Source organism: Giraffa tippelskirchi, chromosome 1 (genome assembly GCF_054371585.1).
Source record: "Giraffa tippelskirchi isolate mGirTip1 chromosome 1, T2T-mGirTip1v1.2.pri, whole genome shotgun sequence".
In the NCBI taxonomy this organism is placed as follows: domain Eukaryota; kingdom Metazoa; phylum Chordata; class Mammalia; order Artiodactyla; family Giraffidae; genus Giraffa; species Giraffa tippelskirchi.
Genome location: NC_137275.1, coordinates 91,685,001 through 91,711,623, shown reverse-complemented (window position 1 = coordinate 91,711,623; position 26,623 = coordinate 91,685,001). Strand labels below are relative to the sequence as shown.

The 26,623-nt window shown below is 37.0% G+C and overlaps 1 protein-coding gene across 9 annotated transcripts in view; it reads left to right on the top strand.

Moving 5' to 3' along the window:
* Positions 1–26,623, top strand: part of DKK2 (dickkopf Wnt signaling pathway inhibitor 2) — a 610,668-nt gene that overhangs the window by 370,791 nt on the left and 213,254 nt on the right. For 2 of the 9 annotated variants that reach the window (XM_081484725.1, XM_081484696.1), the window contains exon 3: positions 21,055–21,091. The exons of the other annotated variants lie outside the window; for them this stretch is intronic. The gene's annotated coding sequence lies outside the window, so the exon portion shown is untranslated. The remainder of the gene's footprint in view (positions 1–21,054; positions 21,092–26,623) is intronic. 9 annotated transcript variants of the gene reach the window in all.

Sequence of the window (26,623 nt, the reverse complement as noted above, 5' to 3'; positions counted from 1 at the left end):
AGTTCAGTTGCTCAGTCGTGTCTGACTCTGTGACCCCGTGAATTGCAGCACACCAGGCCTTCCTGTCCATCACCAACTTCTGGAGTTTACCCAAACTCATGTCCATCAAGTCAGTGATGCCATCCAGCCATCTCATACTGTCGTCCCCTTCTCTTCCTGCCCCCAATCCTTCCCAGCATCAGGGTCTTTTCCAATGAGTCAACTCTTCGCATGAGGTGGCCGAAGTATTGGAGTTTCAGCTTCAACATCAGTCCTTCCAATGAACACCCAGGACTGATCTCCTTTAGGATGGACTGGTTGGGTCTCCTTGCAGTCCAAGGGACTCTCAAGAGTCTTCTCCAACACCACAGTTCAAAAGCATCAATTCTTTATCACTCAGCTTTTTTTATAGTCCAACTCTCACATCCATACATGACTACTGGAAAAACCATAGCCTTGACTATATGGACCTTTGTTGACAAAGTAATGTCTCTACGTTTTAATATACTATCTAGGTTGGTCATCCCATGGACAGAGGAGCCTGGTAGGCTGCAGTCCATGGGATCGCTAGGAATCAGACACGACTGAGCGACTTCCCTTTCACTTTTCACTTTCATGCATTGGAGAAGGAAATGGCAGCCCACTCCAGTGTTCTTGCCTGGAGAATCCCAGGGACGGGGGAGCCTGGTGGGCTGCCATCTATGGGGTTGCACAGAGTCGGACATGACTGAAGCGACTTAGCAGCAGCAGCAGCAGGTTGGTCATAACTTTCCTTCTAAGGAGTAAGTGTCTTTTAATTTCATGGCTGCAATCACCATCTGTAGTGATTTTGGAGCCCAGAAAAATAAAGTCTGACACTGTTTCCACTGTTTCCCCATCTATTTGCCATGAAGTGATGGGACCAGATGCCATGATCTTAGTTTTCTGAATGTTGAGCTTTAAGCCAACTTTTTCATTTTCCTCTTTCACTTTCATCAAGAGGCTTTTTAGTTCCTCTTCGCTTTATCCCTTAAGGCTATTAGTATTTGCCTTATATATTGAGGTACTTCTCTATTGGGTGCATATATGTTTATAAGTGTTACATTTTCTTCTTGGATTGATACCTTGATCATTACAAAGTGTCCTTCTTTGTCTCTTATAACTGCTTAAAGTCTGTTTTGTGTGATATGATTATTGCTCTTCAAGTTTTAGTTTTGCATGATTATTGCTATTCAAATTTCTATTTGCATGGGATACATTGTTCCATCTTATTTTCAGTGTGTGTGTGTCCCTAGATCTGAGGTGGGTCTCTTGTAGACAGCGTATATATAGGTTTGCTTTTGTATCCATTCAGCCAGTCTGTGTCTTTTGGTTGGAGCGTCTAATCTATTTTTTTATTTTTTGTTGCTAAGTCATGTCTAACTCTTTTGTGACCCAATGGACTGTAGCCCACCAGCCTCCTCTGTCCATGGGATTTCCCAGGAAAGAGGGGATTCTTCCTGACCCAGGGATCAAACTCATGTCTCTTGCATTGGCAAGTGGATTCTTTATCACTGAGTCCAGGGGTACCCTTAATCTATTTACATTTAAGTGATTATGGATATTTACATTCCTATTGGGCTTCCCATGTGGCTCAGCAATAAAAGAATCCTCTTGCAATACAGGAGACGTGGGTTTGATCCCTGGGTTAGAAAGATCACCTTGAGGAGGAAATGGCTACCCACTCCAGTATCCTTGCCTGGAAAAGCCCATGGGGAGAGGAGGCTGGTGGGCTACAGTCCATGGGGTGGCAAAGAGTTGGACTTTTTGTGACTGAGCAACTGAGTACGCAAGCACATGTTCCTGTTACAATTTTCTTAATTGCTTTGGGTTTGTTTTTCATGGGTCTTTTTCTTCTCTTGTGTTGCATTTGTTATAAAGCTGATTTGGTGATACTGAACTCTCTTAGCTTTTGCTTGTTTGTAAAGCTTTTGGTCTGTTTGTAGAACCTGAAATGAGAATCTTGGTGGGTAGAGTATTTTTGTGACACTCCCTTCTGGCCTATAGTGTGCCGTGAAATAAGGTGATAATCTTATGGGAATTCCCTTGTATGTCACTTTTCCTTTGTTGCTTTAATGTTTTATTTTTTTCTTTGTTTTTTTGTCTTTAATTATTTTTGTCAATTTGATTACTATGTGTCTCAGTGTTTTCCTCCTTGGGTTTATACTGTGAAATTCTCTTCACTTCCTGGACTTGGGTGACTATTTCCTTTCCCATGTTAAGGAAGTTTTAAGTTATTATCTCTTCAAATATTTTCTTAAGTCCTTTCTTTCTCTCTTCTTCTGAGACTGCTATAAAGTGAATGTTGGTGTGTTTAATGTTGTCCAAGAGGTCTCTTACAGTGTTTTCATTTCTTTTCATTCTTTCTTCTGTTTTGGGGCAGTGATTTCTACCATTCTGTCTTCCAGGACACTTATCTATTCTTCTGCCTCAGTTTTTCTGTTATTGATTTCTTCTAATTTATTTTTCATTTCAGTATTGTTCATCTCTGTTCTTAAGTTCTTCTATGTCTTTGTTAAGTTTTCTTGTATCTTCTCAATATGCACCTCCATTCTTTTTCCAGGATCTTAGGTCACCTTTACTATCATTATTCCTGAATGCTTTTTCAGTCAGATTGCATATCTCCACTTCACTTAGTTCTTCTGGGATTTTATCTTGTTTCATCATCTGAGACACATTCCTCTGTTGTCTTCATTTTATGATTGCAGTTTCTGTTCTGCAGGCTGCAGAGTTGTAGTTTTTCTTATTTCTGCTGTCTGCCCCCTGGTAGATGAGGCTGTCTAAGAGGTTTGTGCAGGCTTCCTGGTCGGAAGGATACCTGCCCACTGGTGGGTGGAGCTGGGTCTTGGACCTTTGCTGGGTAGGGTGATAAAGTCATTTTTCACTAAGAATAGCTCTTTAATATGGAGAATATGCTGAAATAATTTCAAATTGGTTACTTTTCTCCTCACTTTGCCAAAGACAAAAAATTATTTTTCTTGGCTCTTTACCATGAGAACATTGTGTTGTTTCTGGACATAAAACCCAAGAAAGTATTCTCCCTTGCCTATTAAGACTGCAGGCTCTAGGATTTTCTCATTCTTTAGGTAGATCTATACTCTACTTCAAGAAATTCATCAAATGGACATTTAAGTTTTTCCTACTAGTTTATGTATCCAGTTGCTTTTGCTTTAGCTGAGATCATCTCAGCTGTGTTTCTGTATTTACATGTGTCCTCAATTTGGTGGTAAAGATTTACCCTGTAGTATCAATTCTCTTATAAGTCCAGGGAAAGTCATTGATTTTCTCATTTTTAAAATTTTATATTGGTATATAGTTGATTAACAATGCTTTGTTAATTTCTGATGTCAGCAAAGTGCTTCAGTTATTCATATACTTGTATCTTTTCTTTTAAAATGTATTTTCCAAAATAGGTTATTACAGAATATTAAGCAGAGTTTCCTGTGCTATACAGTAGTTCCTTGTTGATTATCTGTTTTACATATATCAGTGTGTACATGTCAATCTCAAACTCCCTAACTATCCCTCACCACCATTTTCCCTCCCCCCATAAACATAACTTCATTTTCTAAGTCTGTGAATCTGTTTTGCAACTTAGTTTGTATCTTTTATTTTTATTCCAAACATAAGCATTATCATGTGATATTTGTCTTTCTCTGACTTATTTCACTTAGAATGACAATCTCCAGGTCCATCCTTGTTGCTGTAAGCATCATTATTTCATTATTTCTATGGCTGAGTAATATTCCATTGTATATATGTACCACATCTTTATCCATTTGTCGATGAACGGTTAGCTTACTTCCATGTTTTGCTCTGGTAAACAGTGCTGCAGTCAATGTTGGGGTGTTTATATCCCTTTGGACCATGTTTTTCTCTGGAGTGGGCATATTGCTGGATCATGTGGTACCTCTATTTTCAGTTTTTTGAGAAACTTCCATTCTATTCTTCATAGTGGCTGTACCAATTTACATTTCCACCAACAATGTAGTACGTTTCCCTTTTCTCCACCATTTATTTTTTACAGATTTTTTGATGATGGCCATTTGACACCACCCTTATGGCAGAAAGTGAAGAACTGAAGAGCCTCTTGATGAAAGTGAAAGAGGAGAGTGAAAAAGTTGGCTTAAAGCTCAACATTCAGAAAACTAAGATCATGGCATCTGGTCCCATCACTTCATGGCAAATAGATGGGGAAACAGTGGAAACAGTGTCAGACTTTATTTTTCTGGGCTCCAAAATCACTACAGATGGTGATTGCAGCCATGAAATTAAAAGATGCATACTCCTTTGAAGGAAAGTTATGACCAACCTAGACAGCATATTAAAAAGCAGAGATATTACTTCAACAACAAGGTCCATCTAGTCAAGGCTATGGTTTTTCCAGTGGTCATGTATGGATGTGAGAGTTGGACTATAAAGAAAGCTGAGCACTGAAGAATTGATGCTTTTGAACTGTGGTGTTGGAGAAGACTCTTGAGAGTCCCTTGGACTGCAAGGAGATCCAACCAGTCCATCCTAAAGGAGATCAGTCCTGGGTGTTCATTGGAAGGACTGATGTTGAAGCTGAAACTCCAATACTTCGGCCACCTTATGAGAAGAGTTGACTCATTGGAAAAGACCCTGATGCTGGGAAAGACTGAAGGAAGGAGGAGAAGAGGATGACAGGGAATGAGATGGTTGGATGGCATCACTGACTCGATGGACATGAGTTTGGGTAAGCTCTGGGAGTTGGTGATGGACAGGGAGGCCTGGAGTGCTGAGTTCATGGGGTCGCAAAGAGTTGGACATGACTGAGTGACTGAACTGAACTGAATTCTGACTGGTGTGAGGTGAGATCTCATTGTAATTTTGATTTGAATTTCTCCAATAATTAGTGTTATTGAGCATCTTTTCAATTGCCTTTTGGCCATCTATCTATCTATCTATCTATCTATTTGATAAATGTCTATTTAGGTCTTTGGCCCATTTTTTGATTGGGTTGTTTGTTTTTTGATATTGAGCCACATGAGCTGTTTGTAAGTTTTAGACAGTAATCCTTTGTTGTTTGCATTGTTTGCAAGTATTTTCTCCCATTCTCTGGGTTGTCTTTTTGTTTTGTTTATGGTTTCCTTTGCTATGCAAAAGCTTTTATGTTTAATTAGGTCCCATTTGTTTATTTTTGTTTTTATTTTCATTACTGTAGAAGATGGATCTTAAAAAATATTGCTTCAATTCATGTCAAAGGGTGTTCTACCTATGTTTTCCTCTAAGCATTTTATACTATCCAGTCTTTAATCCAGTTTGAGTTTATTTTTGTGTATGGTATGAAAGAATGTTTTCTAACTTTTTTGTTTTCACTACTCAGTGAAAGTGTAGCTTTCCAGTTTTTCCAGCACCTTTTATTGAAGAAACTATCTTTCCTCTGTTGTATGGTCTTGCCTCCTTTGTAGTATTTAGATTAATTGACCATAGATGTGTATTTCAGGGTTTTCTCTCCTATTCCATTGATCTATAGTTCTGTTTTTGTGCCTGTACCATACTATTTTGATGACTGCAGCTTTGTAGTATAGTCTGAAGAAGGAGAGCTCATTCGTTCAGCTCTATTTTTCTTAGGTTGCTTTGGCTATTCAAGATCTTTTGTTTCTATATGAAAATTAAAAAAAATTTTGGTCTATTTCTCTGAAAGATATCATTGGTGATTTGATAGGGACTGCATTGAATATGTCGATTGCCTTGGGTAGCATAGCTATTTTAACAATATTCATTTTTCCAATCCAGGAACATGTTATATCTTTCCACTTGTTTGTGTAATCTTTGATTTCTTTCCTCAGCATCTTATAGTTTTCAAAGTATGGGTCTTTTGCCTCTGTAAGTAGGTTTACTCCTAGTTATTTTATTCTTTTTGATATGATGGTAAATGGATTTTTCTTTAAGTTCTCTTTCTGATCTTTTGTTGTTAGTGTATAGAAATGTAACAGATTTCTGAGTAATAATTTTGTAACTGGAACCTTACTGAATTCATTGAGCTCTAGCAATCTTCATTTTGTTCAGCTTTTTTTTTTTTTTTTCCTGAATGAAAATGATTACTTCTAAGACCAAGTCATGTCAGAGCTGAAACCAGCAGTCAGTATTTGATAAATAAAATTTCAGTTCAGTTCAGTTCAGTCGCTCAGTCGTGTCCGACTCTGCAACCCCATGAATTGCAGCACTCCAGGCCTCTCTGTCCATCACCAACTCTCGGAGTCTACCCAAACCTATGTCCATCAAGTCAGTGATGCCATCCAACCACCTCATCCTCTGTCGTCCCCTTCTCCTCCTGCCCCCAATCGTTCCCAGCATCAGGGTCTTTTCCAATGAGTCAACTCTTCGCATGAGGTGGCCAAAGTATTTGAGTTTCAGCTTCAACATCAGTCCTTCCAATGAACACCCAGGATTTATCTCCTTTAGGATGGACTGGTTGGATCTCCTTGCAGTCCAAGGGACTCTCAAGAGTCTTCTCCAACACCACAGTTCAAAAGCATCAATTCTTCAGTGCTCAGCTTTCTTTATAGTCCAACTCTCACATCCATACATGACCACTGGAAAAACCATAACCTTGAATAGACGGACTTTTTTTTGGCAAAGTAATGTCTCTGCTTTTAAATATGCTATCTAGGTTGGTCATAACCTTCCTTCCAAGGAGTAAGCATCTTTTAATTTCATGGCTGCAATCACCATCAGCAGTGATTTTGGAGCCCCAAAAAATAAAGTCTGACACTGTTTTCACTGTTTCCCCAATCTATTTCCCATGAAGTGATTTAATTCAGATCATTTTTATTGTTTAAAATAATCCTCACTCACTATCAATAGCTTATAGAAAAAAAATTACAAAGTCCATTGAAGAAATTCACTGCCAAGAGAAGAAAAGCACACATACAATAAATGGGAATACTTGTACTTGAGGAACTAGAATAATAGAACCCATTCTAAATGGAGTTTAAACAAAGTATGAGACTATATGATAAAAAGAGCAAGATTTTAAAAATCACTAGATATAGTTTTTGTAACTAAAAGTGTAGGATTGAAATAATAAAAACTTAGTGGTTCAATTAAAGCATTGATTGAATATAGATAACAATAGAATTAGAAGATATATCTGATGATGCCATTTCAGAATGCAACTCAGAGATTTTTCTAAAAAGACAAATCATGATGTGTTTGAAAAAATTTGTAAAGTAATTAGCCTCCAATTAAAATAAATAAATTAATTTTAAAAATAATTAAAAATTAAAAAAAGAAAAAATAGATGAATTATCTTCAAGAAAGATAAAATGAGAAGCTATGCTATATGTCTAAAGGGAGTCCCAGAAAGAGAGAATGGAACAAATAGAAGAGACAAAAAAGTCCTGATGTGATGGTTCCAAGTTTTTAAGAATTGCAAAAATATTATGAGTTCTTTGATGGTAAAAACAACCCTTGTGCACTGTTGGTGGGAATGTAAACTGGGGCAGCCGCTATGGAAAACAGTATGGAATTTCCTCAAAAAAATAAAAATAAAACTACCATATGACCCAGCAGTTCCATTTCTGGCTATTTATCCAAAGGAAGCTCTTTGCAGCATATTTACAATAGCCAAGGCATGGAAACAGCCTAAGTGTTCATCAGTGTGTGTGTGTGTGTGTGCACGTGCACGCACATGCGTGCGCGCATGTGCACGCTTAGTTTCTCAGTTGTGTCCGACTCTTTGCAACCCCATGGACTGGAGCCTGCCAGGCTCTCCATCCATGGGAATTCTCCAGGCAAGAGTACTAGAATGGGTTGCCATGCCCTCCTCCAGGGGATCTTCCCAACCCAGGGATTGAACCCAGGTCTCCAGCTTTGCAGGCGAATTCTTTATTATCTAAACCACCAGGAAAGTGGGTAAAGATAATTGTGTATATTTGCAGGAGACATAAGACCCGCAGGTTCCATACTGGGTCGGGAAGATTCCCTGGAGGAGGGCAGGGCAACCCACTCCAGTATTCTTGCCTGGAGAATCCCTAGGACGAGGAGCCTGGCAGGCTATAGTCCATGGAGTCGCAAAGAGTCAGACACGACTGAAGTGACTTAACACAGCACAGTACACACACAGGAATATTATTCAGCCATATAAAAGAAAATAATCCTGTAATTTCTGACATCAGGGAGGGACCTTAAGAGCATTATGCTAAGTGAACAAAGTCAGACAAAGGCAAATACTGTATATGATCTCACATGTGAAATCTAAAATGTCCAAACTCAGATACCGAGAACAAATTGGTGGTTGCCAGAGGTAGGAGATGGGAGATTAGCAAAATGAGTGAAGGTGATCAAAAGGTACAAACTTCCAGTTATAAATAATTTCTGGGGATGTAATTTACAGCATGGTGACTAGTTAACAGTGCTGTATTGTATATTTGAAAGTTGCTAAGAGAGTAAATCTTAAAAGTTTTCATCACAATAAAAAAAAATTGTAACTGTGTGGTGATACTTGTTAACTAAACTTTTTTTGGCAATAATTTTGCAATATATGCATACATCAAATCAGTATGTTGTATATCTGAAACTAATACAAAATATATGTAAATATAAAAAGATTTAAATCAATTTAAAAAGATTGCACATGTAGAAAAATCACACACAAAAAGAAAAACTTCATGTCTTTCACCATTTTTTTTACCCTTTTAATGTCTAATGGTTAGGAAGATATGTGATAATTTAAAAGTGACTATACATACAGTAACACGACTGAATTTATATCATATTAAACACAACTGTACCTACATACATTTGAAAGGTGATGATGTATAATAATATCTATAATAATATATGTGTAATGTGTAAGATGTAATATGTTTAACATATTAAAATACATTAAACAAATTAAATTTAAAAGCATTAAACAAATTAAAATACATTTCATAGTCTGTTCGTGGCCAAAGTTTAGTGCTTGAACATAATCATGAACAATTTGCCACAATTATTCACCCACAATATTTTTAAAAACTGTAACTTGATAGCCTCTCATGGCTCTATTTTGAAGTTTGTTTTTTACAGTCCTAGAAGTGTACTATTTTATACTGAGTTTCAGCCTTATTGGTCAACATAACTGCAAATTATATTATTTTCCAGCCTTTGCGCATTCTAACAGATATCCCTGGTCCCCAGTTGCTGCGATTTGTTTTGATGGAGACCCGGGCTGTTTTAAGACCCGGTGCAGCTCTGGAATGTAGGACTGACTTTGGATCTCAGGGTAGCCTACAAGCAATTGGCTAAGGATCAGAGTTTTGGCTGCATGGGTAGATCTGTGTCCCCTGAGAGCAGTTCTAAGTTCAGGTATCTTAGATGTTGGAGGATATTGCCAAAATAGTTTTTATTCCTTAAAAACATTCAGACCTCTCCCCAACCACTTTTTCAACCTAATAAATCCCAAAGGAACCTTAAAAATAAAATATATTTTCAAAACAGAATCTTTTCTCTCAATCATAGGAGAAACAGCAGTTTATCACTGGGTCATTCAGTTAGGATATATCCATGAAACATGCACGTTTCATGTTTTGAGAGGGTACAAGTAATAGATGTGTTATACTTTTAACCACACCTTTGTTTGCTCTGGGATTAAAGAAAATAGTGTGATTTCCTTAGTCATCTACAAGCTCAGAAAAAAAACGTGTGATTACAAATCATTGCCCAACCATCAGCTTTTTCTCATCTGTAGGGAATGCAGTTTTCTGAGGAACAAGTTTCAGAAAAATATGCTATTCTTTTATGTCTTGGTTTCTTATCTTTGAATCTCCACATAGTTTTTGGAAATAGTTTTTAGAAGTCCAAGGCATGTCGGCTCTTTTCAGCTCATTAATTCAACAATTTCAGTTGCTCTCTAAATCTGGCACTGTGATGGTTGGTGGGGATTCCCTGATGACCATGAAAGAAACGCATTAAATCCTCAGTGCCCTTGATGCCAGATTCTTGGCTTCAATGGGAAAATTTACTTCTTTTTAAAAAATATCAGAGATCTCTCCTCTTTTATTTTTTGAGCCAGAACAGTAGTCACCCCCAACCCCCATCCTAGCTCTGCCTGATCTTTCTGAAGGACTTTCTATTGCTGTACTTTATATATACAGCTGGTGGCAGAATAGTTCCCAGTATCTGCAGCGGCTCAGCAGTAAAGAATTCACCTGCAATGCCGGAGCCGCAGGTTCCATCTGTGGGTCTGGAAGATCCCCTGGAAAAGGAAATGGCAACCCACTAAAGTATTTTTGCCTGGAGAATCCCATAGACATAGGAACCTGGTGGGCTACCGTACATAGGATTGCAAAGAGTCGGACACAACTGAAGCAACTTAGCATACATGCATAATACTTCTAAACAGATCATTTTTCTAAACAGATGAATCAGTGATTCCTCTTAGCACACACAGCATTACGTACACACTGAAGTATCAGTTGCTCTGTTTTGGTTAAAGTGGTAGATAGACATTTTTCAGTACCGTTTAGTGACAAGAGCTTGGACACTAGACTGTTTTCTAAATCTTTCCTAGAGCTATGTAAACTTGGACAGGGTCCTCTTTTGTTTCTTGTTTCTTCATTTGTCAAATGAGAATAATATTACCTGGCTTATATGGTTGAGTATTTATTCAGAAATGACACAGTGCAGCAATAGTGGATGGTAACTCATATATAAATATGTACATTTTATTTTATAAGATGACCTATGGAATCAATACTGATTAACACAGTATTAGGGCACAACTCTGTTTGCCATTGGCCTTCCCAGGTGGCCCTAGTGGTAAAGAACCTGCCTGCCAATGCAGAAGGAGAAAAGATGTGGGCTTGATCCCTGGGTTGGGAAGATCCCTTGAAGGAAGGCATGGCAACCTATTCCAGTATTCTTGCTTGGGGAATCCCATAGACAGAGAAGCCTGGCAGGGTACAGTCCGTGGAGTCGCAGAGAGTCAGACACAACTGAAGTGACTTATTTGCCATGGATCTGCTCTTGTTTCTCTACCATATAACAATTTGTCCAGCAATCTTTCTTAACTGTGGTATATTTGTGTGTGTCTAAAATACATCTGTATATAGCTTTTTAAACAAAAACTGGTAGGAAAAATAAAGTAACCCAGGGTGTTCAGAAGCACAACTTCAGAAGACAGCACTTCAGAGGCTTAAAGGAACTTCCCTGAATATGTAACTGACTACCTGAAAGTGAAAAGGGGGTGGTAATTTAACAAAAGAGGGAGCTTTATCATTATGTTTGACTTTCATTCAGCCTTTTTTCCTTTTACATGAAGTTGGGATTATTTTACTCCCGTTGGTCTCTGATCTGCTCCAGTAACAAAATATGGTGCTAGTTCCGTGCTCTGCCATGCAAATAAATACAGCATACCCACAGTATTTAGCATAAGCTGTTCTCTTAGCACTTGATATGCAGATCATTATACTTGCAGCTACCAAGTTTTAGCTCTCCTTTTTCTTAAACATGAATAATTTAAAAAACCCTTTTCAGACCTGAAAGACACCTCAGTTTTTGTATCTCTTATTGGCTTTTGCCCAAATGTCATGTAAGGAATTTATTAATATTACTATAATACTTCAGAGGACTGTGGAATGTACATTCTAGGCAAATTTTTTTAGGCTCTGTTGGGGGTGAGGAGGGAAAGAGCAGAGATGATGGTGGGATAGAATTCTCTCCTCTGCAGGAGGGAGGAAGAGAACTTTCTTTGTGCCACTCTTTCATGCTGAGTCTCCAGCACTGTGCCAGCGGCATCCCTAAAATAATATTAAATCATTGGTTCCTACATGGGCTACTCATATGTTTCCGGTGACTCAGACGGAATTCAATAAGAATTCTAAAAATGTATTGGTGACAGTGAAAAAAGTAGAGACTAGGATATTTTATATTTCTTAGACAAGCCAGTACTATTTTGGTAAAATAAAAATGTTTCACACTTCATTGTTAATACTTTCACTTAAAATAAACCATCATTTTTGGTCTTGCTGCAGATATTTTGGAATATTATTTATCATGCACTACAGATATAATAAAAATTTTACTTAATATTTTTAAAGTTCTTAAAGTAATGGAAAAACTGACAGTTTAATCAAAAACATTGAGACTAGTCGCTGTTTTTAATGAGAATTTTCTCCAACACTAAGCTCTTTAAAAACATTTCATTTAGCTTAATCACTAAATGCAAAGTTCTTTGCCTAGTCCATTTTCTTTGACATATTTTCAGCTTTCGTTGGAGTTTTCCTCCTCTTTCTTATTAAACCCTCATTGTTCCTTAGGCATCTGTAACATGTTCCTCTCTAGATGTGTTGATTATCTATTGTCTCTCAATTCAAGACACCCTTTTCTACTCTGCTCTATAGGGCTGTGAGATGGTTGGATGGCATCACCGACTCAATGGACATGAGTTTCAGTAAACTCCGGGAGTTGGTGATGGACAGGGAGGCCTGGCGTGCTGCAGTCCATGGGGTCCCAAAGAGTTGGACACAGCTAAGCAACTGAACTGAACTGATAGGGCTGGGTGTGAAACTCTATGAATAACTTTTCCCAGTTTGCCTTATCAGCTGGCTTCTGTTAGGCCCTGCCAGTAGGGGGCCCTAGAGAGGCGGAAGGTGACGGGAAAGGGAGGGTTTCCTTTCTGGTTTTCCAGTGAGCAGCAGCATTGTTCCAGTAACAGTAGATAGCTGGCTGCAGCCTCCAGTTTCTTGTGCCATTATCAGTACTTGTTGGCGCCAAGAACATGTTTCCTTTAAAGACTGGAGTGTGAGCTGCTCCTGTATTCCCTCACACACTGGGGCACACTCTTCTGGGCACCTGTTGAACTATGTCCCCTCTGCAGAGTTCTTGGCACCTGCCAGACTGGACGTCTGAGAACAAGCGTCAAAGAGCTTTCTCCAAAGGACCAAACACCAGCTTTAGTGAGTCCCTCATCCACATTCAAGGTTCTGAAATTACCACCTCTTCTCCTCTGTTTTCCCAGTCCAAGGGACAGTAGCTGCTTCCTACAGTTATTAATCTCTGTGCAAACTCAGCAGTCCCTTTTCTGTTCTTCCAACCACCTAATATCTATTAACTGATTTACTATATTAAATTCCATTTTAGAAAAACCTAGTGTGCTTCCTATTTTCCTGGCAGGATTCCCATACAAAACAATTAGCCGCTCAGTCGTGTCCGACTCTTTATGACCGACCCCATGGATTGTAGCCTGCCAGGCACCTCTATCCATGGGATTCCAGGCAAGAATACTGCAGTGGACCCATTCCCTTCTCCAGGGGATCTTCCTGACCCAGGGATCGAACCTGGGTCTTCTACCTTGTAGGCAGTTTCTTTACAGTCTGAGCCACCAGGGAAGCCCACATGATTCACAGTTCTCTCCTTTTATTCTGCTTCGTTTACTAGATTCTTTTTGCCTAGGCCCATTTAGGCCTTCATAAACAATCTCTATATAAAAATCTGTATATCAAAGAGTTGATCCATTTCCTTAGCTTTAAACATCACATCTCTACCACTTCACATCATCAACTGTTCACACTTCACTCAGTATTTTTATTGGAATTTCCTATTATCTCAGTTTGCTGTGACTCAGATCAAACTCTTCTTTTACATAGCATTTCCATATTTCACTGTGTGCTTCCTCTTCAAACTTGCTTGTTTCAAAAAAGGATACCTCAACCATCTCGGTCAGGAAGACTCATACTTTAGAATTTTAAAATTCTTTCCTCTTGTTAGACTCGCATGTGGTCACTAATAATATCACCTGGATTATTCTCTTATACTATGTTTTGCATTTATCCTTTTTTTTACCCACTACCCTCACCAATATCCTAATTTAGATCCTCATTAGCCTCATTCCCTGATGACCAGTAAAATCCATACTGGCGTATCTGTTTCCAAAATTATTCTCTTGTGTACACTGCTACCAGTCCAATTCTCACAGACCCTTAGTTAAATCCCCTTCCACAAACCTTCAGTGCTTCCTTCAGCCTGGAAGATAAAATGCAAAGGGCTCAGGGGGAAATCTCACCTCAATAAATGTTTGGCCTTGTCTCTTACCATTACCCCCAGTTAAATCTCTTCTATAGGAAAATTGATTTTTCTCAAGGACTTGCCACTTCTCTAACCTTATTGCTCTGTAGAATGTACCCTGTTCAGTAAAGCTCTTCTTTGAATCTCCTTCCAAAAACATCTCAGACAGAACTGACCTCTCCCTGTGAGGGACTTTGCCTGGAAACCACTTCTGTGTATTAACTATCAGGCACTAGTCATGAGTTGCAGTGTTATAACAAGAGACGAAGGAAATGTGTATTTAACAGATAACAAGAGTAGTGTATTGTTGGTCGTGTGTAAGAGAACTCAGAATGTATCTATCCAGAGTTTTTATCCAATAATTTTTAAATGTCTTAAATGTTTTTTTTTTTTAATTAGAAGTCACTAAATTAATCAGCTATATTCCTTTAATTTTTTGTAGAGGTAGAATTTATTAATAAATCTTGATATTTCTCATTTTATGAGTGTAGGTGCTCTGTCATTCATAGTTCTAAAATTTTTGTCTTGTATCGAGATCTGGAAGAAATAAGAAAATGTAACATATGTTAATATATATAAAATATAGTATATTATTATGTTTCACTACTTCTTAAAGACATAAAATACCTTGGGGACGTTTTGAGAAAAAATTTGCTGCCATATTCCCTTCCTTCCTACATTCTTTCCTCCCTTCTTCCCTTCCTTTCATCCCCCGAAATATGTTGTAGTAACTCTTGCTCCTGAAAGCCAGGGTTCTAAGTGTCAGATTTCATGATTAAATCTGATAATGTCAAATCTCATTATTAAATTTGACCCCTCAGATAAATGCCAACTTTTGCAATGTGTAGAGATTCTGAGTGCTTCAAAGGAAAATTATCTACAGAGAACAAAATATTTATACAAAGGATACCAACAAAGCAATGTGAAACTGCTTTGTCTATACTTTCTTAAATGGCTTTCTATATAGTCCAAGCCTTGGCAGTGTGCTGACAAGTTGAGAGAGTAGTTATATATGGAAGATCCACAAATAACTAAAAAAAATATCTTGAACTATATATATTAGGAAGGAATCTGGAAAGAGCATCTTAGTCTTTTTGCTTTCAGAGTACTTTATAACTGCATAATTTTGGTACAGTACCCACAAACAAATCAAACTTCTAGTGTGTTTCAGGATAGTTAGTTATGAGCAGAGGCAATGAGTCCTCAAGAATGGCAACTCTACACCTCCCACAGTATCTATTTTTGCAATTAATATTTTGAAATTCAAGATGATCTAATTCTGTAACTAATAACTGGACCATGAAAATTTAAATTTATATGATGACATGTTTAATTAGATAATGAGTCCAGTGGTAGTAAATCCTCAGTAAACATATAAATACACACACAAAATCTGTCCTGCTTTTATTCTTAATTGGTCTTCCATGGATACGGAGAGTAAATGATAAATATTTTTCTCATTAAAATCCCTCATATAGTTGAAGTCAGCCAAAAAGTTTTCAGTGAATAGAATGAGCTTATTCCTGGTTTGCCCAAAATGGTCGCAGCATGGGTCAGTTGTCTTGGCAAAGTCTATAATAACCACTCCCTCCTTTTGCTCTGAAAAGTTTCCCAGATTTAAAATATGGGAATTGTGTGGTCAATCTACTCATTAATCTTCCCTCGTTTAGACCAAGTAATCCAATATTTAAGCCCTCTTTTTAGGATTATCTTCATTGTTTTTCTGTAAATCATCTCTACTTATAAGGAAGCAGGTGGCAATTTCTTCCTCTTAACAGTATGGAGACATTTCAGTACTTAAGGTACCTGTTTTCAGAAAAGATAGCACCAGATCCAGTAATTGAAAGACCAAAATTAAGGAGTAATTGAGGGGGTGAAAGTGTATTTAAGACTGATAGAAAGGAAGAGGGTAAGAGAAAATGTGCCACTGAAAAGTTTATGATAAGCAGATGAATTCCAGTACTAGAAATCAAATACCACGTATTTCAATTCCCACCAGAGGTTCAGTTAGAAATCGAATCCTTCTTTGCTTCCTGCCCTACGCCGGCATGTTGTTACAGGGCATGCACTGTTTTAACAGCTGCAGAGTCTTACCTCAGGGGTGACGGAATTGCACTGGTGATGTTGATCCCTGTATGGAGCTAAAGCTAAGAGGAAACTTGATCATTTATAGAATGATTTAGGAATTGAAGGTGAGTTATGCTCTCTGTATGAGGATAATGAGTTAAGAAAGTTGAAAGAATGTGAAGTCTTAGTACCAGTTTTGCCTAGTAAACCTAATACAGGACTTTCTCTTTTCAGACTAAGAATGAACAGCAGAGACAAAAATGTGCAAATAGTAAATTTTAAACAATTAAAATATGAACATTCAAATGTACATCTGAGCATCTGGAACAATCAAATGGCAAGATGTCATTTGCTTATTTTCTTTTTCTGTAGTTTTCTATCCTCCTTTTCTAACTCTGCCTCTGTTATTGTTTTCACCTCACATTTAATAACTGTGAGTGAGAAGACATCTGCTCCTTATATCCATGTATTCCTGTAGTCCACTAAAAGTTTTGTCTTGTATCAAGAGATCTGATCAAACTTAATCATGCGTTATGAACACCAAGAAGGTCCAATGTAACACAGATGGCTAGAGCCCCACTCCCAGAATTTCTAATTCAGTAGGTCTAGAGTAGAGCTCAGAATTTACATTTGTAAGGTATTCCAAGATGACACTCTTGCTGCTGGTCAAGGGACCACACTTGACAAGCACTGTTGTCATTTAAGGCCTTGCTGAAAGACTTGTCAAAAGCAAGCCACCTCGAGGGAAAAGGGTAATGCAAATGCATTGTTTGGGAAAAACCTGGGGAAGGGAAACACTGGTTCTCTCCCTCTGAGTTGTGAAAGGTTCATCACCATTCTTGTCTCTGTAGTCTCCTCCGCCAACCCTGCTTCATTCTTCTGAATTTGGTACTAGAGGTTACTCTTCAAACCATTCCAAGAGGGAAGCTGACTTTATTGAATTTAAATTCATTGATTAAGTGTATCATGGCTTTGAGAATATTAATAAAGGGTAACTTTTTAACACCTGGATTTTAAATGTTTGGTGACGTTTTGAGAAATGTAAACACAGCATTCATTAAATATACATGATGAACCTAGGTATATGATGGCATGAAAGATGGTGACCTAGTCTCATTTTCATTTATTCAGAATATTGCATGGTTAAAGCACAAGGGCAGAGGTCATTGTTTAGCTGGCATGTTAACTTGAATTCTGCTGTATGTCAAAGTATTCAGTTTTTTTCTTCTGCCTGCAGACTTTGCCTTTTAATTAATGTTTCTTTTCATATACTTACTACATTTAATCTGTATTTATTTTCTTCTTTTTGTCAGAGTCTCCTTCTATCTCCTCATATTTTTTATTTCTAATTTCACGTATTACTACCTTTACTTTACTCATTTTTAGTGCTGTAGTGATTTTTTCTGTTACCACTTGAACTTTTTTTTGCTTCCACTCACACCTTTTCCAGTATCTTTTAAAACAGAGTGGGATATGTGATTATTTCTCTTTGGCTAGAACCATTTTGTTTTACAAAACATTTTGGGATATCTTTCAGTGATATACACAAAACCCAGAAATACATACATACAATAAAAAGCCAAGGCTGTGAACAATATAGAAGAAAAAAGCAAACTCAGAAAATTTGTAATTAAGGAATGTATACTATAAAGACCTTAGTAATAACATACTTCTAATTAATACATTTAACTCTGAGCTTCTTGGCAGTTGAAGCAAAAAGAGATGTGATTAGTTTAGAGGAATCATGCTATCACTTAAGGAGAAGACATGTTAGTTGTTTGTAAGGTCAGGCTCAAAGGCCCAAGTCTTGAGTAGGTCTTTGAATAGAGGATTCTGGTTTATATAGTGGATGACATTTTAATAGTGTTATTGAGTAACTGTAGTAGCCCATTTCATAAAGCATTTTCAGGGCACCCATTAATGTAAGCCAGGGGGATAATGTCAAAGTACAACAAAGAAAATATCTTGTCAGAGGTTAAGTAAATATCACAGCATGATTCAGGGGTTAAAAATTAGGATGTCTAGAAAGATGCATACACTTCATTTGTTTCAAAACAGTCTCTAGAAATGAAATTCCTTTCAAATGACTTCTGATAGAAGTCAGCTAGCAAATAATTTGGAAGTATGTTCTCTGGTAATAAATAATTCTTTGTTACTTATTAAGGACAGACTCCATATTTTAAAAATTAACTAACTGAACAGAAGGGTTGACAACTTTTTGTGAAAGCCAGATCAAAACTTAACACTACTTCTTGAATAGATGACCACCCAATTTCCACATTGAAGTGGGCCAATGGAATAAACAAGTCTAAGAGTTTACTTAAGAAACAGTTTCTGAGTCTTTCTCAGCATATGAACAAATGAATTATTAAATCTCCAAGTTCTTCACCATACAATGTGACCAAGATGATTTAGATTGAAACATTTTCAAAGCATAAGTTACCAGCCACCTACTAAGTCTATAGGAAAAAAAAAAACAAAACTCAGCAAATGTACTGATGGACTATCTGGTTATAAGAAACTAATTTCCTTGGTGAATCTGATAGGATGAATTAGTTATGAATGTACATGTAACTAAATTAATTATCTTGTTATATGGTATTGATAGGATTAGTTACATTTTGAAAAATAACTGACCCAAATAATTTTGGTTTTAAAGTAAATGATTTTAAGCAATCTTTTTTGATAATAGTTGGTAAGCTGAACCAGTTTGTACTTAAGAATTCTGATAGTCATAGTCATAGCATAAGCATATAGAAGGATCATTCTGCTCTCAATATCAGACATATTTGTTCTGATAAAATAAATCAAATGTGTAAAAAGAAAATGGGTGGAATCAGAACATAGAAAGATTTTGTGTTCTTTAAAATTACTTGATTAGTCACTAGGCCATTCCTCCCAATCTTTATTCTCCCGAAAGAGCTATGGGAGATCTTCCCAGCAGCTCTGTATAGAGCACCAGTACCAGGAAATTATTTAGCCCATATTGACCATTAGTTTTTGCCCAGAATAAAAGGTTGAGTAAAACTCAATGAAAGTATGCCATTCTGGATGCTGCTGTCGCTGTTTTGTTGCTAAGTCATGTCCTACTCTTTGTAACCCCATCGACAATAGTCTGCCAGGCTCCTTTGTCCATGGGATTTCCCACGCAAGAATACTTGAGTGGGTTGCTGCCGGAGTCCAACTCCGGCAGCCAGGGAATCACCCTGAAGGGATGAACGGGGTTGGCGAATGATGCAGCCTCTCACTCATTTGGACTGCATCTCGGCAGAGAAAATGATGCAGTCTCTCGCTCAAAGCACTGGGCTGCATCTTTATTTTAAGCATCAGGTTTTCTTTTATACTTTTACAAAAGCATTAGGTCAGAGGTATGACATCTTCAGTTTCCCCTCACCCATATTTACTGTCTCCATAAATCATTGTTGTCCTTCAGAGTTCCCTCTTAAGTGTCCTTGTGATAACATTGTAACTCAAGTTTGTCTCTGGGCTGTATATTACATTCCTCAGTTTATTTCTTATCTCTTTAAATCCTGCTATCCCCTAGTAATTTAAGTTCATCATCTCCTAAAAAGGCTTTTAGCTATTAGTATGTCTAAAATACCTAGTTTCCATAAGCTATAGTAAAATATGCCAACACTACAACATACCTTAAACTTTTAGCTTCTAACTATTCTTAATTATTCCTAACCCCTAAACTCAGCAAACTTCTTTTGCCATAAATATTCCCCTTACAGTCAGGTTTCAGATAACAATGTTTCCCATGGTCTCAAGCTGCAGCCTATGTGCTCATTCTGGAGCATTCTTTGTAAAGATCCTTGAACAAATGTCAATAGTTAACTTTATGGATTATAACATTCTTCCCAGCCAACTCAACCAGAGGAAGGAAAGGACAAGTCAGAATCACAAGACCTAACTCCTTCGTCCCAGGACCGTGCCTGCGGGATGAGGAGAGGGGGTTGGGGCCGTGCCTCCATTTTGTCAATAATGCCTATCTCGGCTCCCGACAGGTTGCCAGTTCCTTCTCCAGGGATCTTCCCAGCTCAGGGATTGAACCCGCATCTCCTATTTTGGCAGGTGGATTCCTTGCCACTGAGACACCTGGAAAGCCTATCATTCAGGATAGACTTAGTCAAAAGGAAAAGATTCAACCATTTGTAACATTGGTCCTTTGTAAAAATAATCTTAACCCAAATCTATTATTTCTTATATAAAATATTGAGTCAAGAAATACCTGTGTGTAGTTTGTAAAGGAAAAAATTGGCATGGAGTTTGAGATAGAAATGCATAATTAATGATATCTTATTTCAGAAATGCTGTGGCTTTGCAACTCTTTTGCTAAAGATATATGTATATATATATGCATATATGTATATAGATATATGCATATATATTTCAAGCCTAGCAACACTGTTGTTCTATTAATGGAGAAAATAATTCTTGGTTTTAAAGAAGTTAGACTTCTGAGTGACTGCGTAAGAACTGGAATGTTTCTCCTTTCTTATGTCCATTCACTATAGTGAATGGAAGCACACACAAATGTCACAGAAGCTTGGGATACATGTGAAATGTACCAAAATAATTTTTCATAGAAGGAAATCAATTTTAACACCTTTTTGGGATATGACAGAAGAAAAACCCTGAAAATAACTGTGACTAGGATTGAAGCAAGCTAACGTATTTTCAAATCCATAAGTTAAGAAGAGCTGATAGTTTCACGCTTGTACACTGTATAGAAAAATAATGAAAGATACAAAATATATTATGTTGTTTGACTCTAAAAGTATCCTCTTGTATTCCTTATAATACATACATTTATTCCTTAGTGTAATAATTTATGCAAAACATGCTTTTTCTTATGAATAATTATAAATATAAATATCCCTGTTTCCTATAAGATTGTTTGAGTAGTTAACTTCTATTAAGACTAAGTGATACTTACTTAGTAAAAATGAGCTTTTTTTTTTTTTTTACTATTAGAAATCTGCCTCATTAGAGCCAAAAGACAATATTAAAGGTATGTGCATAAATTGGACTCTAAAAATGAAAAAAAAAATGCATCTGTGTTTTCTAGATTCTGTTTTTACTATATCTAGAGTGAGCTACACATGTTCTTGAGACTTCAGTAGATTTGGAAAGTTAGTAGATTTATACACAGAGAATTTCTCTTCCAAGCTACTTCATTATCTCTTCCTGAGCTTCTCGGTAAATCTTGTATTTGTAGAAAAAATTTGTGTCATGGTCTTCTGGAAATTTGGAAAGACTCAAAAATAACCCCTTTCTCAGAAGTTGTTTCTTGAGATGTGTTTCTTTTCCTATTGTCTCTGAAATGTAAAGTTCCTGCACAATCTTACATACCATTTCATTCTTCCTTCCTTGAATTGAAATTTTAGCATGTTCTAGCAAAAAAAAAATTTCATTTGTCATGTAGCCTATATATTAGTGTTCCAAATGTTCTTCTATAACTTGTTGGCTTCTATGATTAACCATTCTTTACATATCAGAGCACATAATTCACATTCTATCATGTTTATCTACGGAAATTCAAAGGTAAATGGGCCAATCATCCATATATACCACACCAGCATATTCTATGCTTTTTACAGAAATAACTTGGAATGCTTTGGATTCAATATGGTTATTTCATTGATCTGATGACAAATAAAGCTCAGCATAAAAGCCAGAAATTCTTAGTAACTTAAGTCACTGTAGAATTTTGTTGTTATTGTTATTTAGTTGCTAGGTTGTGTCTGACTCTTTGGCAATCCCCATGGACTGTAGTCTATCAGGATCCTCTGTCCATGGGATTTCCCAGGCAAGAATACTGGAGTGGGTTGCCATTTCCTTCTCTGGGAAATCTTCCTGACCCAGGGATCGAACCTGAATCTCCTGCATTGAAAGGTAGATTCTTTACCACTGGCTCACCAGGGAAGAAAGATCAATTAATTCTATCAACTGTCTCATATGTGTCTTAAAGGTCACATTAGCCCATTTGCGTTTTTTTTTTTTTTTTGAACTACATACCACATACAATACTTGCATGCAGGTCAGAATTACTTTAGAACAGATTTATATAGGACAGGACAGTCATTTAGGTATCAACTAGTTTTGCAAAATTATTTGTCCTATTCATCATTGAAAACTCGTTTTAAAGAGGGACTCAGGATAAAGTCACAACCACTCTCAAGATATGAAATCACCTATACCTGTTTGATGGAATGAGTAAATTTAGTGATCTGGCTATGGAGAGTCATTTAGAGATTTAAAATTGTTTGATTTGTAGTTTTGTGCTCTTAGAAACGTCTCAGTGCCTCAGAGCAATTATAATAAAAATGGCTAGTGATGCCTTTCTGAATTCATCAGCAAGAGGCACATATTTAAATCACAGCATCTCTATTAATAACCAACATTATTTGAAACAGAAAACCTCAGTAAAAGTGCTAAAACTGGGGAAATATTTCGCTTGCTACAAATGGAGAATTAATTTAGAAAGAATGATATTAGGCTCAGAAGAATATAAAATTTCTTAATAGGTAATATGGACTATTACCCATTAATAAGATATTAATTGTATTATATACTATTAATTATGGTATATATATTATATTGTATACATGATATATTAATATATAACAATTATAGTATAATTAATACTAAGAACAAGGCCTCTATTTGAATCAGGTTTCAACATAGCTACTGCACTGGATGAAGAAATGCATTATTATTTACTTGTCTTCCCTTCTCTTCTATTTATAAACAAATCCAAGTTAAGACCTATTTTCTTTATATACCATCAATGCTCACACTTTCTAGTACAGAGATGTAGACATACTACTGATTTCAAAAATCTGAATGTCAAAGAAACAGTGGGTTCTGTAAGTATCTATATCTATTTCAATTTAACAAATACCCCATTGAGTTTCCAGGCAGAATTCTGGGCACATTAAGTTACAAATGTGAATAAGCCATGGTACCTGACTTTCAGTGAAAGAAACAAATTGTTATGGGAACACAGAGGAAGAAATATGTTTTCTGAGATAAAATATTCAAAAGTTGATTCTCAAAGTGCAAAATGTATGGATTGTATCTTGATATGAATTAGAATTTTTTTTGTCAGATGAACAAGAGTAAAAACATTTCCAGTAGGAGAAACAAAGAAAAGAAAGAAGTATATCATATTGTGCAAGTAATATTAAGTATCTTAGTATGATTAGAGTGTTGGGAACTGGTAGGGAGAGTTATTTATTGAATAAATGAATGAATGGAGAGTGGCATAAATTGAAGAATGCTACTGAGAGGATCTATTAGTTAATTCAGTGCAGACCATGTGGATCCACTAAAGATTTTAATTAAGATAATGAAAGAAGCAGATTGTGTTTTGTAAACCCTGATAGTCTGGAGAGTGGGTTAGAGAAGGAAGCTATAGGGGAAATGGAAATTCAAGGAAACAATTTGTTTTGGCCAACATTATCAAAGTAAATAAGAAAATAAGTAGTTTTACATAAATTAGGATCATGGTGGCTGCATTCATTCCGTTAGATTTATATGGTGACTTTTTAAAAAAAAAAAACAACTGAAGAGAAGCCTGGTTTGGAGTCACTTCTCTTTTCAGATTTTATGCCCATGAGGTAAGGAGAATGGTATTTTCCCCTTATCTCTCTCCTGTCTATGGAATGGCTTATGCTATGTTATTTATCAGAGGCTTTGAAGTCTTTGAAAGAGAATGCCATAAAAACCATAGAGTGTTATTGTCTTTTGAACAGAGACTCACCATATTTGCCTTAATTATGCTATCTTTGAATGAGGACCAATAAGATACCAGCTGTTGGCCCATATTTTATACAAAAGTTTTTCTTCCTGAATGAATTAGATTACCATTTCCTGTGACACAGTCCAGCAGAAAATATTTCCCATCAGCAAAATTTCTTTGATGGCAGTAAGAATACCATTTCCTATAATGACGCATGTATTGGAAAATTCCTGGCTCCTGATGGTTTTGCTATGAACATACAAGTTATTCTCTTAAAGTGGAAAATACCTACCTAGAAAAACTATATTGGCTTTAGCAAATATTTATATTCCTTTCTATAATGCTTGTTAACAAACTTTCTTAAATACTTCCATGATTCATAGCTTTCAAATAATATACTATCCTAGGCATTTCCTTATTTCCCAAAGTAACTGCTAATGATGAAGATGTATTTGTGGTCCTTCTTAAATATTCCGATTCTTAAATGAAACATTTTGAGTTTATAAATTAAAAATTATTTATGCCCAATAATCTAATATTCTGATTATATTGTCTGACTCTTATCGTGTCCAACTGTTTGCGACTCCATGGACTCTTTGTGACCCCATGGACTGTAGCCTACCAGGCTTCTCCATCCATGGGATTTTCCAGGCAAGAGTACTAGAGTGGGTTGCCATTTCCTTCTCTAGGGGATCTTACCAACCCAGGGATTGAACCTGGGTTTCCCACATTGTAGGCAGATACTTTACCATCTGAGCTACCAGGGAAGTCCTATTATATTGATAGTTATTTGTTATAACCAAGTTTCTACTATATTTGCACTATTTTTTATAAAAATGTAAAAACATAGACAAAAGGATGCAGCATAGTAAAATGAACCCATTATACCCATAGCTGTTGCAGCATTGCTTCAACATCATTTTTTTTCTCCCAAATGCGCATGTCTATGTATGGGCATTGAGGGGTGATAGTAGTAATAGTTGGGAAATCTGTCTCTGTACATAATATAATATTCCATTTGAGGTTCTTGGGAGAGTACCAAAGATTCAGCAGCATGAGATCATTGGTTCAAAGCATCTGAAAAAATGTTTTTAAATTTAGGTTACGAATGCAACTGTCCAGTGGGGATTAATCCCCCCTGGTAGATAATGACCTTCAACACTTATATCACCACCAACATTTGAACAGTCAAAGCTAAGCAGGAGGAGGAGTATGCTTAGTCCAGGATTAGTGTGATTAAAGGAAACCTGTTCTGCTTGTTTTGTTCATCTGGCTCTTTGTAAATGCGCAGGGGAGGTGAAAATAGCTCCCATCATGAACAACAAAAGTACATTTATCCACCATCCCACCCTCTTCCAGATTTGCACTGAGACTGTCTTAACTGTTTGTATTATTTGTAGATGAAGAGAATGCCCCATTTCTATGCTGAGCTTTACTGTCAGGACAGAGTGGGAGTTGGAGTTGCTTAGCTGCCCAGCTCTCACCTGAGCATCTAGTCACCAAGAACAAGGATGTGAATGACAGCTGGGCATACTGGAGGGTACAGCCCATTGTAAAAATCATAACTTGTTGGTCTTCTATCAGAACCCAGTCCACTAATCTTTTAGTGTGAGGTCTGAACAAAGTCCTAAAACACTTCAAGGTTACATTTGAAAAAAAAAAAATGGATACAGCATATAAATCTGGATTTTCCACTTTTCTTAAAAAATTAGAATGTCTGATATCACTGCACCAACAATGGCCAAAAGGCATCTATTTCTTTGAACTGGCACCTTCTCCTAATATACTGCAGTTCCCACCCAGCCAGGGTTAATTCATGTATGTTACAAGCTATGGGAAAAGAACTTGAGTTTGCTAACCCTCCTGTAGAGGAATTAACAAATGCTGCTCCCCCTATGTAAATGGACTGAACCAAACAAGCTGGCTTCCAAGGACAGAAGCCCTGTTTGTGACTTTAAAATTGGATATAAGAATTTATATTTTGACCAAAGTATCAAGGTAAAATAGATGCGAATTTCTCCTGGATAATTCAGTTGGTAAAGAATCCACCTGCAATGCAGGAGACCTAGGTTTGATCCCTGGGTTGGGAAGATCCCCTGGAGAAGGGAAAGGGGTACCTACTCCAGTATTCTGACCTGGAGAATTCCATGGACTGTATAGTCCATGGGGTCGCAAAGAGTCAGACATGACTGAGTGATTTGCACTTTCACTAGAATATGAAATTTCCAAATAGATGACCTAGAACCAGTTTAGATAATATAAATACCCTGGAGGAATATAAAAAAAAAGGATAAGAGGGGAAGATTAATCTTTACAGAGTGTGTGGCTGGTTGTCAGTCCCTATTCACCCCAGAGAGAGAGCAGCCAAGGTGTGACCTCCTTTACCACAAGCCTAGTGATAGATGACTTCCCTGGAATCATTCAAAAGCTTGAAATATGTTCCCTAGGGTTAGAAGACATCATTAGAAGATGCCTAATTCAGCTAGACCCAATGGACATTAACTTGAGCAGACTCCAGGAGACAGTGAAGGACAGGGAAGCCTGGCATACTGCAGTCCATAGAGTTGCAAAGAGTCGGACACAACTTAGTGACTGAATAACAGCAGTTCATTCAGAGAGAGGGGAACATACTCTCTTTGGATTGCAGCCCACTTCTATTGAGGGTGGAGCAAAAAATGTGTTTTCAGTGATGTGGACTACCCATGAAAGAGAGGATCTATTTGGAATCTTCTTGAGAAGAGGAGAGACACTAACAGTAAGAGCCTGTGAGGAATGGACGATCTGAGGAGACACAGAAGT